General features: G+C 46.3%; 1 protein-coding gene across 4 annotated transcripts in view; it reads left to right on the forward strand.

The window, feature by feature from the left end:
- The window catches only part of DRP2 (dystrophin related protein 2), a 132,353-nt gene that overhangs the window by 3,067 nt on the left and 116,786 nt on the right, over window positions 1-12,500 (forward strand). For 2 of the 4 annotated variants that reach the window (XM_077468224.1, XM_077468440.1), the window contains exon 2: window positions 1-979. This exon is cut by the window's left edge and continues 165 nt beyond it. The exons of 1 other annotated variant lie outside the window; for it this stretch is intronic. The gene's annotated coding sequence lies outside the window, so the exon portion shown is untranslated. Of the gene's footprint in view, window positions 980-5,159; window positions 5,294-12,500 lie in introns of those variants that run through there. One more of the 4 variants, XM_077468292.1, reaches the window with a different exon arrangement.

Consider the following 12,500-nt stretch of genomic DNA (forward strand, 5'->3'; position numbering starts at 1 on the left):
ACCCAGCCTTTGACTAGAGCTCCTCACATCCAACCCAACACCAAGCATCTGACCAGACATCCATATATCCAACAGAACACCCAGCATTTGACTGGACCTCTTTATAGCCAACAATACACCCAGCATCTGGCCAGACCTCCATACATCCAACAGAAAATTCAGCATCTGGCCATACCTCCATACATCCAAGAGGGCACCCATCCTTTGACCAGAACGCCTCACATTCAAACAGAACAGTGAGCATTTGACTAGACTTCCATGCATCCAACAGAACAGCCAGTCCTAACTAGACCTCCTTTAATCCAACAGAACATCTAGCCTCTGACTAGACCTCCATTTATCCAACAGAACCTCCAGCATTTGACAAAAATATTTACTTTCAAGAGAACATCCAGCCTCTGATTAGACATCCATACACCCAACAGAACATCTACCCTCTTACAAGACCTGTTTACCTTCAACAGAACATCCTGCATTTGACAACAATATTTACTTTCAACAGCACATCCAGCCTCTGACTAGACATCCATACACCCAACATGACATCCAGCCTCTTACAAGACTTGTTTACTTTCAACAGAACATCCAGCCTCTGACTAGATATCCACACATCCAACAGAACATCCAGCATCTGACTAGATATCCACACATCCAACAGAACATCCAGCATCTGACAACCTCCAAACATTCAACAGAACATCAAGCCTCTGACCAGACTCCTATATATCCAACAAAACATCTGACTAGATGTCCATAAATCCAAGAGAACATCTAGCATCTGACTAGACCTTCATACATCCTAAAGAACATCAAGCCTATGAATAGAACTTCATACATCCAACAGAACATTCAGTCTCTGACTAGACTTTCAAACATCCAACAGAACATCTAGCCTCTGATTAGAGGCCAACATATCCAACATCTGAATATCCAACATCTGACTGGACCTTCATACATCCTAAAGAACATCCAGCATCTGGTAAGACCTCGAAACCTGCCTAGACCTTCATATAGCCTACAGAGCATCAAGCTTATTGTAAAACCTAATTTTGTCCAACAAAGCTCATCCAATGACATTGCACCCTACAGCTGAAGAAATTACATCACCCATCCAAACTCATTCTACATAGGGTAACACTTCACCTTAGAGTATATTTTAAAGAAAAGTTTCAGAGTGTTTCATCCTGCGAAACTGTATGCCCATGCGGATTTCCAGGACCAAGCTCTGTGAATTTTTTATAAATATACTTCTATGGTCCCATCAGAATTTGATCCTGAATCGGACAAACTGTGTCTTACATCTGACAAAGGATAAAGGATTCGCTATGCAAATGCTGTAAAATACAGATGGATGAATGTCCAGCAAATGTTCAATGTGTGAATCCCATAGCAATTTCTTCTTTATAAATACACCACAAAGTCTAACTTACTATCTAACAAACCTTGTTATTTGTTCCGCAAGACCTTATGATATATACAGCAAGCAAAGGCTTATCAAAAGAATGTTTGACAATTCCTTCAAAAACTCATCATGTATTCAATAAAACTAAATTCTATGTTCAACTAAGTTCAACAAACTCTAGTTTGGCCACATCCTGGAGTATGCCATCCAGTTCTGGTCACCAGTCATTAGGAACGAGGTGCGGAAACAGAAGAGAGTCCAGAGAGAAGGACAACAAAGTTAATAAGGGGGCTGAAGGACCTCAGCTTTGAGGAAGGACTACGAACATTAAACTTATTCTCTCTGCAGAAGAGACGCTTGAGAGGTGATATGATAGCGATATAGCAATACCTCAATGGCGATTTTGGCATAGGGAATAAACTATTCAGTCTCAGAGTGTGTAAGCCCTTGTACACACGGTCAGAGAATCTGTCGGAATGAGTCTTATCGGACCGTGTCGTCAGATAATCCGACTGTGTGTGGTATGCATCGGACTGATTCAGTCCGAATCTCCGTCCGACTCAATTTTCCAACATGTTGGAAATATTTCCCGACCAACTGGGCCGGACGGACCTAATCCGATCATGTGTAGAGCATTTTCATCGGACCAAGTGCCACGCATGCTCAGATCAAATTCCTACATCAAAGCTATTGGCTACTAGCCTGAATGTAGTCCCATCGTAACGAAATTACGTCATCACGTTCTGAAAGATCGGATTTTTCGCCAACTTGGCCCGACCGTGTGTATGCAACAGTTTCGGACACAATCCATCGGACTAAATCCGACGGGCAAAATCCGACGGATTTGGTTGGCAAAATCTCCGACCGTGTGTACGTGGGCTAAGAAAACACAGGGTCACTCAATAAAACTGGCAAAGCAGTTTAGGGGGGGGTGGTTTCACTGTCAGGGTGGTAAGGATGTGGAATTCACTTCCACAATTGGTGGTGTCAGCGGGAAATATTAATCGTTTTAAAAAACTCTTTCATGGGTATCTTAGCGAACACAGTATACAGGGACAGAGGAAATAATTTTGACATGAACACACACACACGTTGAACTGGATGGATTTGAGCCTTTATTCAACCTTACCAGCTATGTAGCAAAAAACTACCAATACCAAAACTGTGCCCATAACCAGATGAAACCTTGGAACCCATTCAACCATTGCACACCCAAACATAACCCACCTAATCATAAGCCATCCAACCATAACTCATCCAACCATAACCTATCCAACCCTAACCCACCCAACTATAAACCCACCATAACCCATATAACCATAATGCACACAACCATAATGCATCCCAGCATAACTCACCCAACCGTAAGCCAATTAGGCATAACACATCCAACCATAATTCACCTAAGCATAATCCATTTAATCATAACCCAACCAACTGTAATTAAACCAACCATAATGCATCCAAGCATAACCCATCCAATGATAATGCACCCAACCATAACCCATCCAACCATAATGCACCCAAGTAAAGTCCACCCAAGCATAACTCATCCAACATCAAATAAGGCTTCATCCTGCATCCATCAAAACCTTGAAAAATATAATTAGATTTCCACTAGAGGGTACCCAAACAAATAAATAGGGTGCCCATGCTTAAAGTAGCACTGCAGGATTTTGTGTTAATTTTTAGGGTTCAACCACTCCTCCTAATAAAAAAATAAAATAAAAATAAATAATGCCAAGCTTCACCTACCCACTCCATGCTCTAGCGCTGTCCCTACTTCTTCTTTGGTCCAGCTTAGTAGTTAACTACTAAGCTATATGTAGCCAGGTGCTTGGCTCAGAATGAAGAGTGAAAAAGACATTGGGGTTGATTTACTAAAACTGGAAAGTACAAAATCTGGTGCAGCTGTGCATAGTAGCCAATCAGCTTCTAACTTCAGCTTGATCAATTAAGCTTTGACAATAAAACCTGGAAGCCGATTGGTTTCTCTGCAGAGCTTCACCAGATTTTGCACTCTCTAGTTTTATTAAATCGACCCCATTGGCTACATTATTGCTTCTTGGAGACTTGACTGGAACTATTCTCATTTGCACCAATGGTACAAATGGGCCAAAACACTAGCCGGCTGAATAATTAAGGCTAAAGACTGTCACTTTCCAGCTGCTACAAAAATACCTTTACCAATTGCTTTTGCTAATGCCGCATACACACGACCAGACTTTCCAGCCGAAAAGGTCAGACGGACTTCTGAACGAATGGACTTGGCCACACATGAATGGACTAAGTCCGTTCAAAAGTCCAGTTCGTTTTGAACGTGATGACTTAAGACGAGACTAAAAAAGGAAGTTCAATAGCAGGTAGCCAATAGCTTCCCTTGTGTCGTATTTGGTCCGTCGGACCAGCATACAGATGAACAGTTTTCCCGATAGGAATTGAGTCCTTCGGACAGATTTGAAACGTTCTATTTCTAGGTCCGTCTGATTATTTTTTTATTTTTATTTTTATTTTTTTTATTTAGTAAAAAGGATCAGATTAGCCCACACATGGTCGGAATGTCTGACGGACTGATTTTGTCGGACCTAGTCTACCGGAAAGTCCGGTTGTGTGTACGCGGCATAAGACGTACCTCTCAGGGGACACATCACCTGCACCATATCTTAGCCATTCTCCTAGAGTGCACTCTAAACTAGTTAAAGTATAATTATTAACATCGCAGTTAATGCTTTATTGCAGACTTTGCTGATTTCGTTTTTGATGCCAGTCTAGTGGTACAGGACTCTATTCTAAGTTACTTTGGCATAGTAATGATAATGCCCAGCAGACTGTCTTTCTGTACTTTCATATATGCTCATATCATCATTTATTCAGACCCGAACCAATACATTGAGTTACTTTATCAATAAGCAGTCTTGTGACTATTTCAACACCATTCAACCTGGCCCCATCCAACCCAGGCCCCATCCAACCCAGGCCACATCCAACCCAGACCCCATCCAACCCAGACCCCATCCAACCCAGACCCCATCCAACCCAGACCCCATCCAACCCAGACCCCATCCAACCCAGACCCCATCCAACCCAGGCCCCATCCAACCCAGGCCCCATCCAACCCAGGCCCCATCCAACCCAGGCCCCATCCAACCCAGGCCCCATCCAACCCAGACCCCATCCAACCCAGGCCCCATCCAACCCAGGCCCCATCCAACCCAGGCCCCATCCAACCCAGGCCCCATCCAACCCAGACCCCATCCAACCCAGACCCCATCCAACCAGACCCCACCCAACCCAGACCCCATCCAACCAGTCCCCTTCCAACCAGTCCCCTTCCAACCAGACCCCTCCAAACCAAGCCCCATCCAACCAGAACTCCATGCTTTTTTTTTTTTTGCATCCATCAAAACCTTGAAAAATATCATTAGATTTGCACTAGAGGGTACCCAACAATAATCAATGGGATGTCCCATGCTTAACGTAGAACTCCAGTTGTTAACTAGTAAGCTATAAATAAAAGATGTCACATTAAAAACATATAGCTATTATAATATAATATTCCCCTTGTAGACCTGAGCTACCTATGAAAAAAAATCCCTTAATGGGGAACAAATGTCTATCCGGTAATGTAAACCATATATGACACACACTATTTAAAAGTAAATATTTTAATTATATTCCCCTCAAAATTAACATTTATTTAAAACCTCTTAAACTTTTTCCAGCATGGCATTATATTGGTATGATGAGACGAGGGGAGGTGTTCTGTAGTCCAATTCGGGAGTGTGAAGCCTAGGGTGACAATGCTGCTCCTTCCCTATAGATACGATGAGTGGACATAAAGGAAAAAAGCCTAAAAAGGAAAACGAATGCAGCCACCACATCTAAGCATTGGTAAGCTGCCATATAATACATTTCTTGTATTAGGGTTTAATCATACCTCCCAACTTTTAGAGATGGGAATGAGGGACACCTATCAGCAGAAGTGTGCAGGCATAGGACACACCCCTTGCCACGCCCCTTTAACAGAGAATTGTACAAAAACCATTACTATTCCTTTATATTGGCTTGTGGAGTTTACAAATGCAGCAATTTAGAAATCGGATGAAAGGTTTAGCGCTGGAAAACACTTTTTGAAAGATAAAGTGCATTTTATATACAATTATATAGATCAGACCAAAATGAGGGACAAATGAGGAGGAATGAGGGACAGAGGGACATTGCTCCAAATCGGGGACCAAAAACAATGATATAGTTTCAATCAATAATCACTATTACAGGCATTTGCCATGATCAGTGAAGCGGAACCTGCGACCGGCTACTGTTTACACATCAAGAACTGTCACAGTGACAGGCCATCCCGCTGGGAGCGCACGCAGCAGGACCGCAACGCTGCATCTCACACAAATGTCCTGGAGGCTTTAAACCCTTAAATATAAATTCTGAATCAGACGCTCGAGGAAAAGGCACACTTTGCAGTTATTAATATAAACTAGAAGAATTCCAAATTCCCCAAAAATGGCTGATGGTATTATTACATGATTATTACATGATTATATGATGATTAGTGGGACGCAGTGTACTACATACAGCGCAGTGTGCAGAGTGGGATGGTCTTCTATAGATGATATATGTAACAGATTGTGCTTCAGGAATTTATTTCCTCTAGTTTTATTTGGTGATCTCTCCTCTCTCTCTCTCTCTCTCTCTCTCTTCTCTCCCTCTCTCTCTCTTCTCTCCCTCTCTCTCCTTCCCCCTCTCTCTCTTCTCTCCCTCTCTCTCTCCCTCTCTCTCCTTCCCCCTCTCTCTCTCTTCTCTCCCTCTCTCTCCCTCTCTCTCCTTTTCCCTCCTCTCTCTCTCTTCTCTCCCTCTCTCTCCCTCTCTCTCCTTTTCCCTCCTCTCTCTCTCTTCTCTCCCTCTCTCTCCCTCTCTCTCCTTCCCCCTCCTCTCTCTCTCTCTCTCTCTCTCTCTCGCCTCTCTTTCTCTCTCTCTCTCCTCTCTCAATTTCCTCTCTCTCCTCTCTCTCTCTTCCCTCTCTCTCTTTCTCTCTCTTTTTTTCTCTCTCTCTCTCTTCTCTCCCTCTCTCTCCTTCCCCCTTCTCTCTCTCTCCTTCCCCCTCCTATCTCTCTCTCTCTCTCGCCTCTCTTCTCTCTCTTCTTCTCCCTCTTCTCTCTCTTCTCTCTTTCTGTCTCCTCTCTGTTCTTTCTCTCCTCTCTCTCCTCTCTCTCTCTCTTCTCTCTCTCCTCTCCCTCTCTCTTTCCCTCTCTTCTGTCCCCCCTCTTCTCTCTCTCTTCCCCTCTTCTCTCTCTCTCTCTATCTCCCCTCTCCTCTCTCTCTCTCCTCTCCCTCTCTCTTTTCCTCTCTTCTCTCCCCCCTCTTCTCTCTCTCTCCCCTCTTCTCTCTCTCTCCCCCTCTCCTCTCCTCTCTCTCTCCTCTTCTCTCTCTCTCTCTCCTCTCTCTCTCTCCCCCTCTCCTCTTCTCGTTCTTTCTCTCTCTCTCTCTGTCTCCTCTCTGTTCTTTCTCTCCCCTCTCCCTCTCTCTCCTCTCCCTCTCTCTTTCCCTCTCTTCTCTCCCCCTCTTCTCTCTCTCCCCCCTCTTCTCTCTCTCCCTCTCTCCCCTCCTCTCTCTCCCTCTCTCTTTCCCCCCCTCTCCCCATTCTCTCTCTCCCCTCTCTCTCTCACCCCCCTCTTCTCTCTCTCTCTCTCCCCCCTCTCCTCTCTCTCTTTCTCTCTCTCCCCTCTCTCTTTCCCCTCTCTCTCTCTCTCTCTCTCTCTCTCGCTTTCTCTCTCTCTTTCTCTCTTCTCTCTCTCTCTTTCTCTCTCTCTCTCTCTCTCTCTCTCTCTCTCCTCTCTCTCTCAAATTCAAATAAGCTTTATTGGCAGGACCAAATACATGTTAGCATCGCCAAAGCAGTTGAGTTTGTATAGGAAAAAGGGGGAAGGATAATGGGTAATATAAAGGGGAATGGGCATAAGTCTCTGTAAAGGATTTTTAAGTCCTCAGTCTTTCAGGTCCCTCTCAGTCGGTGACACGCCGTCACATATTGGTCCTTATCCTCCAGGACCCCCTGGTCAAATTGCTGGTACAGTCTACTCTCCCTGGGCTTGTAGGTCTGTCTGTGCCATCCTAACTGGATTTCCAGGCTGTGGGCGCTCAGTCTGTACAGGCTCAGGGTCTGTCTGTCTTTGGGGTCTTGTAGCAGCTCCAGGTATGGGGCCAGTCTGTAGTCTCTCTGTAATGACTGGTTTTGTGGAGTTTATTTTGTTTCTCCATTCTCCAACATATTTTTCTTTGTAGTCATTCGTTATGTTTTTTATTTGAGATTTTGTCAGGCCGCATTGTTGAGAGTTTGGAATAGACAAGGTGGTGCAGGCCACATGGTTTGGACTGGTCCTTACTGTTCACTAAGGCTTTATGGTGGTATGAGTTGGGACTGCTGTTTTGTAGGTGGTCCCAGTATGATAGCGCCCTCTTCTGTACTGCGAGAAGTAAAGGAAATCTGCCCAACTCAGAACGGCAAGCACTGTTGGAGGTGCTTGATGGACTTGGAGGAGGTGTTTGCAGAATTCCAGATGAAATGTTTCAGGCTGTCTTGTAGGCCTTTCTCTGTTGGTGACAGAAGTAGGAGGTCATCGGCATACAGCAGGAGCTTCACCTCGGTGTCGTGTAGACTCAGTCCTGGTGCTGGGGAGGACTCTAGAGCTGCAGCCAGTTCATTGATGTAGATGTTGAAGAGGGTTGGACTTAGGCTGCAGCCCTGTCTGACTCCTCGGGCCTGCCGGAAATGTTCGGTTCTTTTCCCATTCACCTTTACACTGCAGCTGTTCTCAGTGTTTGAACTCTTAAAGCAGAGGTCCACCCTAAAGTGGACCTTCCGCTCATTGGAATCCTCCCCCCCTCCGGCGCCACAATTGGCACCTTTCAGGGGGGAGGGGGTGCAGGTACCTGTACAGTACAGGTATCTGCACCCACTTCCGGGATAGCTCTCTGCGGAAAGGGGCGTAGATTCTGCAGAATCTATGCCCCTTTCCGAAAGTCCCCCGCTGCCTGCTGGGAAACACACAGATCCCAGAGGCAGCAGGAGGGAACCGGGAAATGAAGCCGAAAGGCTCCACTTCCTGATTCCCATACCCAAGATGGCGGCGGCAGCACCCGAGAGACAATCGAGAGATCGGCTTCGGGTGCCGACATCGCGGGTGCGCTGGGCGGGTAATTGTCCTTATTTTAAAAGTCAGCAGCTGCAGTATTTGTAGCTGCTGGCTTTTAAAAAAAAAAAACGGCTGAACTCCCGGCGGACTCCCGCTTTAATAACATCATATGTTTTCCCTCCTATTTCACTCTCCAATAGTTTGAGGAACAGGCCTGGGTGCCACACTGAGTCAAAAGCCTTCTTAAAGTCCACAAAGCAGGCGAATACCTTTCCGTGTTTTGTATTGTGGACATGGTTCTTGATGAGGCTGTGCAGGGTGTAGATGTGGTCTGTAGTACAATGGTTTGGCATGAACCCTGCCTGACTTCTGCTCAGGACATTGTGTTGTGTGAGGAAGTTGAGGATCCGTTTGTTGAGGATACTGTTGAATAGTTTTCCTAGTGTGCTGCTGACACATATCCCTCTGTAGTTGGCTGGATCATATTGGTCTCCACTCTTATGGATGGGAGTTATGAGGCCTTGGTTCCATACTTTAGGGTAGTAACCAGCACTCAGGACCAGAGTGAACACTTTGCAAAGTGCAGTGTGTACATCTGAGGAGCCGTGTTTAATCATCTCTGGCAGGATTCCATCCATCCCACTGGATTTTTCGGTTAGCAGGTTTTGGATTTTCTCCCTAATTTCTTGGGGTGTAACCAATACATCTAGGGGGTTCTGGAAGTCCTTACATTTTTCCTCCATATGATTTAGTCTTTTGATGATGTCTTTTTGTTCTACAGTTAGAACCTCCTCTGGAATATCTTTGTAGAGGTTCTTAAAGTAGTTGAGCCAGATGTCGCCATTTTGAATGTGGAGGTTGTTTTTCCTGGGTGCTGAGCCAATATTCTTCCATATTTCCCAGAAAGGGTTTTCCTGAAGTGCCTCTTCCAGCTGTTACAGGTTTTTGGAGATGAGGTTTTGCTTTTTCTTTTTAAGGGTTCGTTTGTATTTTTTCTGCAGGGTGCTATGGGTTATTCTTAGGTCAGTGTTATCAGAGTCTCTGTTTGTCATTGGAGACTGTCCGTAAGGTGTTCCTTAATGCTTTGCATTCTTTGTCGAACCATTTATTGGATTGTTTGTTGGATGGTTTCTTGTAGTTGGCTTTTCTCAGCTGGGCTGTTTCTGCGATAGTGTGTAGTATTTTATGGAAGTCCTTTGTTGCCTGGTTCACACCTCGTGGACTTATCTCATAGGTGTTGTTTTGGAAGTTTTCAAGCTGTTTCCTAATGTCAGGTCTGTCAGTTACCTCTCTGGATTTTGTGGTAGACTGTTTGGACCATTTAAATGATGGTGACAGGTTGCAGAGAGAAGCCCGGTGGAGTATTGGGGATGGTTTGCTAGAAGATTTGATGTATAGCAGTAGTTGGTTGTGGTCTGACAGGTGTGTTTGTGGGGTGACTGTAAAACCATTGATGAGTGTGGGGTTCATATCTGTGATGGCATAGTCTACCACACTGCTGCCTACATGGGAGCTAAATGTGTACGTTCCTAGAGAGTCTCCCTTGGTACGGCCATTGAGGATGTAGAGGCCCAGACTGCGACACAAATTCAGCAATTTTCTTCCATTTTTGTTGGTTGTGCTGTCATAGCTGTTTCTCTGTATCGACTCATGATCGTAATTTGCATGGCCCACTATGTATGTGTTGCAATCAGAGCCTGTATAGTCCTTTTCCCTTCCTGTCCTAGCATTGAGGTCTCCACAGATGAGCACTCGTCCCAGGGATTGGAAGTGGATAGCCTCACTTTGTAGAACCTCATAGGTGTCTGGTCTGAAATATGGGGACTCTGCTGGGGCAATGTATGCTGCGCACAGGTAGATGTCTGACTGAGAGGTAAGAATGGAGCTGCTTATTCTTAGCCAGATGTGGCTCTCACCTTTTTTAATTGCACTGATGTTCTCATGCAGCTCCTCCTTATACCAGACAAGTATTCCTCCTGAACACCGACCCTGTTTGATGTTCTTATCTTTCTGTGCGGGGACAGAGAATTCCCTATAGCCAGTAGTTACTGATGGTTCATCCTGTGCCCGGGTCCATGTTTCCAGGAGGATTTGTATGTCCATCTCACATAGTCTTTGCTTGAAATCTGGATCATTTACTTTGGATCTGAAGGCTGACGCATTCAGACCCTGAATGTTCCAGCTACTGATTACTAGTGATGTCATTTATTGTTTGTATATTTATATACCTTGTAATGGCTAAATTTCCTGTGACAAATCGGGTTATGGGCGGTTGTCGTTGTGTTTTTTTTTTACTTTTTTAGCTGTCACATAGTTTATTGCATAATGTGCTCAGGAAGGTTCTTATCTCCTCCTTTTCTCTGCTCTGTAGTGATCTTGACATCCATCTTGGGGCGGGTGGTTTACTCCATTCTTGCCATCTTCGTGGCCCTGTTTTTTGGCTGAGTGTATTGTTGTTGTATTGTATTAGTGGCGAGGTTTGGGGTCTTGCAGTTTTAATTGTGTCTGTCTGAGAATGGGTTGTGCCATGTTCAGGTTTGTGAGTTCTCTCAAGAACAATGTCTTTGAATTCTCTTGCCAGGTGACTGTAGGGTGCCCACGTGTCCCGGATTGCCTGGGACATTCCCACAATTAGCAGGCACCTTCATTCCGGGACACTGTAACTGATGCAGCCGTTTGTGATTTTCCATTGACTGCTGAATGTCAATGATGTCATTCGGCCGGGCCAGCCCAGTGGTGTACCGTGGGGGTGGGCAGCCCAAGTGACTTCTTCCAGGCTCCAGCCCATATAATCACCATACACCTCCAATGAGGCAGACACTGTTCAGCACCCGGGTTTCCCCCCCCCCCCCCCCCCGCGCTCAGGGACTCCAGTGGTCCAGCCTGCCCTGGCTGTCCCCCATGATTCCTCAGGTGCGGGCCACAGCCAGCCCATTTGTGTGAGGGGGAGGGGCGGTGCTCGATGCAGACGAGCGTATGGCGGCTGCTGGGGGAGATCCCGGCCTGTGGGGGATACAGAGGATCGACTGGGGGATAGCAGACATCTATGGATGATCTTCATGGAATCCTGGCCTGGAGTGGTGAGTGAAATCCACCGATCTACCTTATATTTGTGTGGGGGAGTAGTCAGTAGTGTGAGTAGTGCAGTAAGGAGTGTAGTGGTCAAGGGGGTCAGGTAGCTAGGTGCAGGAGACAGGGAAGTCAGTGTAGTGGGCAGGTGGGTCATGGTAGAGGTCAGGTAGGTTATAGTGGTCAGGCAGGTCATTTTAGGGGTCAGGTAGGTCAGTATAGTGGGCAGGTAGGTCAGCATAGGGGTCAGTGTACTGGACAGGTAGGTCAGTGTACTGGACAGGTAGGTCAGCGTAGGGGTCAGTGTACTGGACAGGTAGGTCAGCGTAGGGGTCAGTGTACTGGACAGGTAGGTCAGCGTAGGGGTCAGTGTACTGGACAGGTAGGTCAGCGTAGGGGTCAGTGTACTGGGCAGGTAGGTTAGCGTAGGGGTCAGTGTAGTGGGCAGGTAGGTCAGCGTAGGGGTCAGTGTAGTGGGCAGGTAGGTCAGCATAGGGGTCAGTGTAGTGGGCAGGTAGGTCAGCGTAGGGGTCAGTGTAGTGGGCAGGTAGGTCAGCGTAGGGGTCAGTGTACTGGACAGGTAGGTCAGCGTAGGGGTCAGTGTACTGGACAGGTAGGTCAGCGTAGGGGTCAGTGTACTGGACAGGTAGGTCAGCGTAGGGGTCAGTGTACTGGGCAGGTAGGTTAGCGTAGGGGTCAGTGTAGTGGGCAGGTAGGTCAGCGTAGGGGTCAGTGTAGTGGGCAGGTAGGTCAGCATAGGGGTCAGTGTAGTGGGCAGGTAGGTCAGCGTAGGGGTCAGTGTAGTGGGCAGGTAGGTCAGCGTAGGGGTCAGTGTAGTGGGCAGGTAGGTCAGCGCAGGGGTCAGTGTAGTGGGCAGGTAAGTC

The sequence above is a fragment of the Lithobates pipiens genome, unplaced genomic scaffold (genome assembly GCF_037356315.1).
Source record: "Lithobates pipiens isolate NorthernLeopardFrog02 unplaced genomic scaffold, aLitPip1_a1.2 Scaffold_1, whole genome shotgun sequence".
Lineage (NCBI taxonomy): Eukaryota > Metazoa > Chordata > Amphibia > Anura > Ranidae > Lithobates > Lithobates pipiens.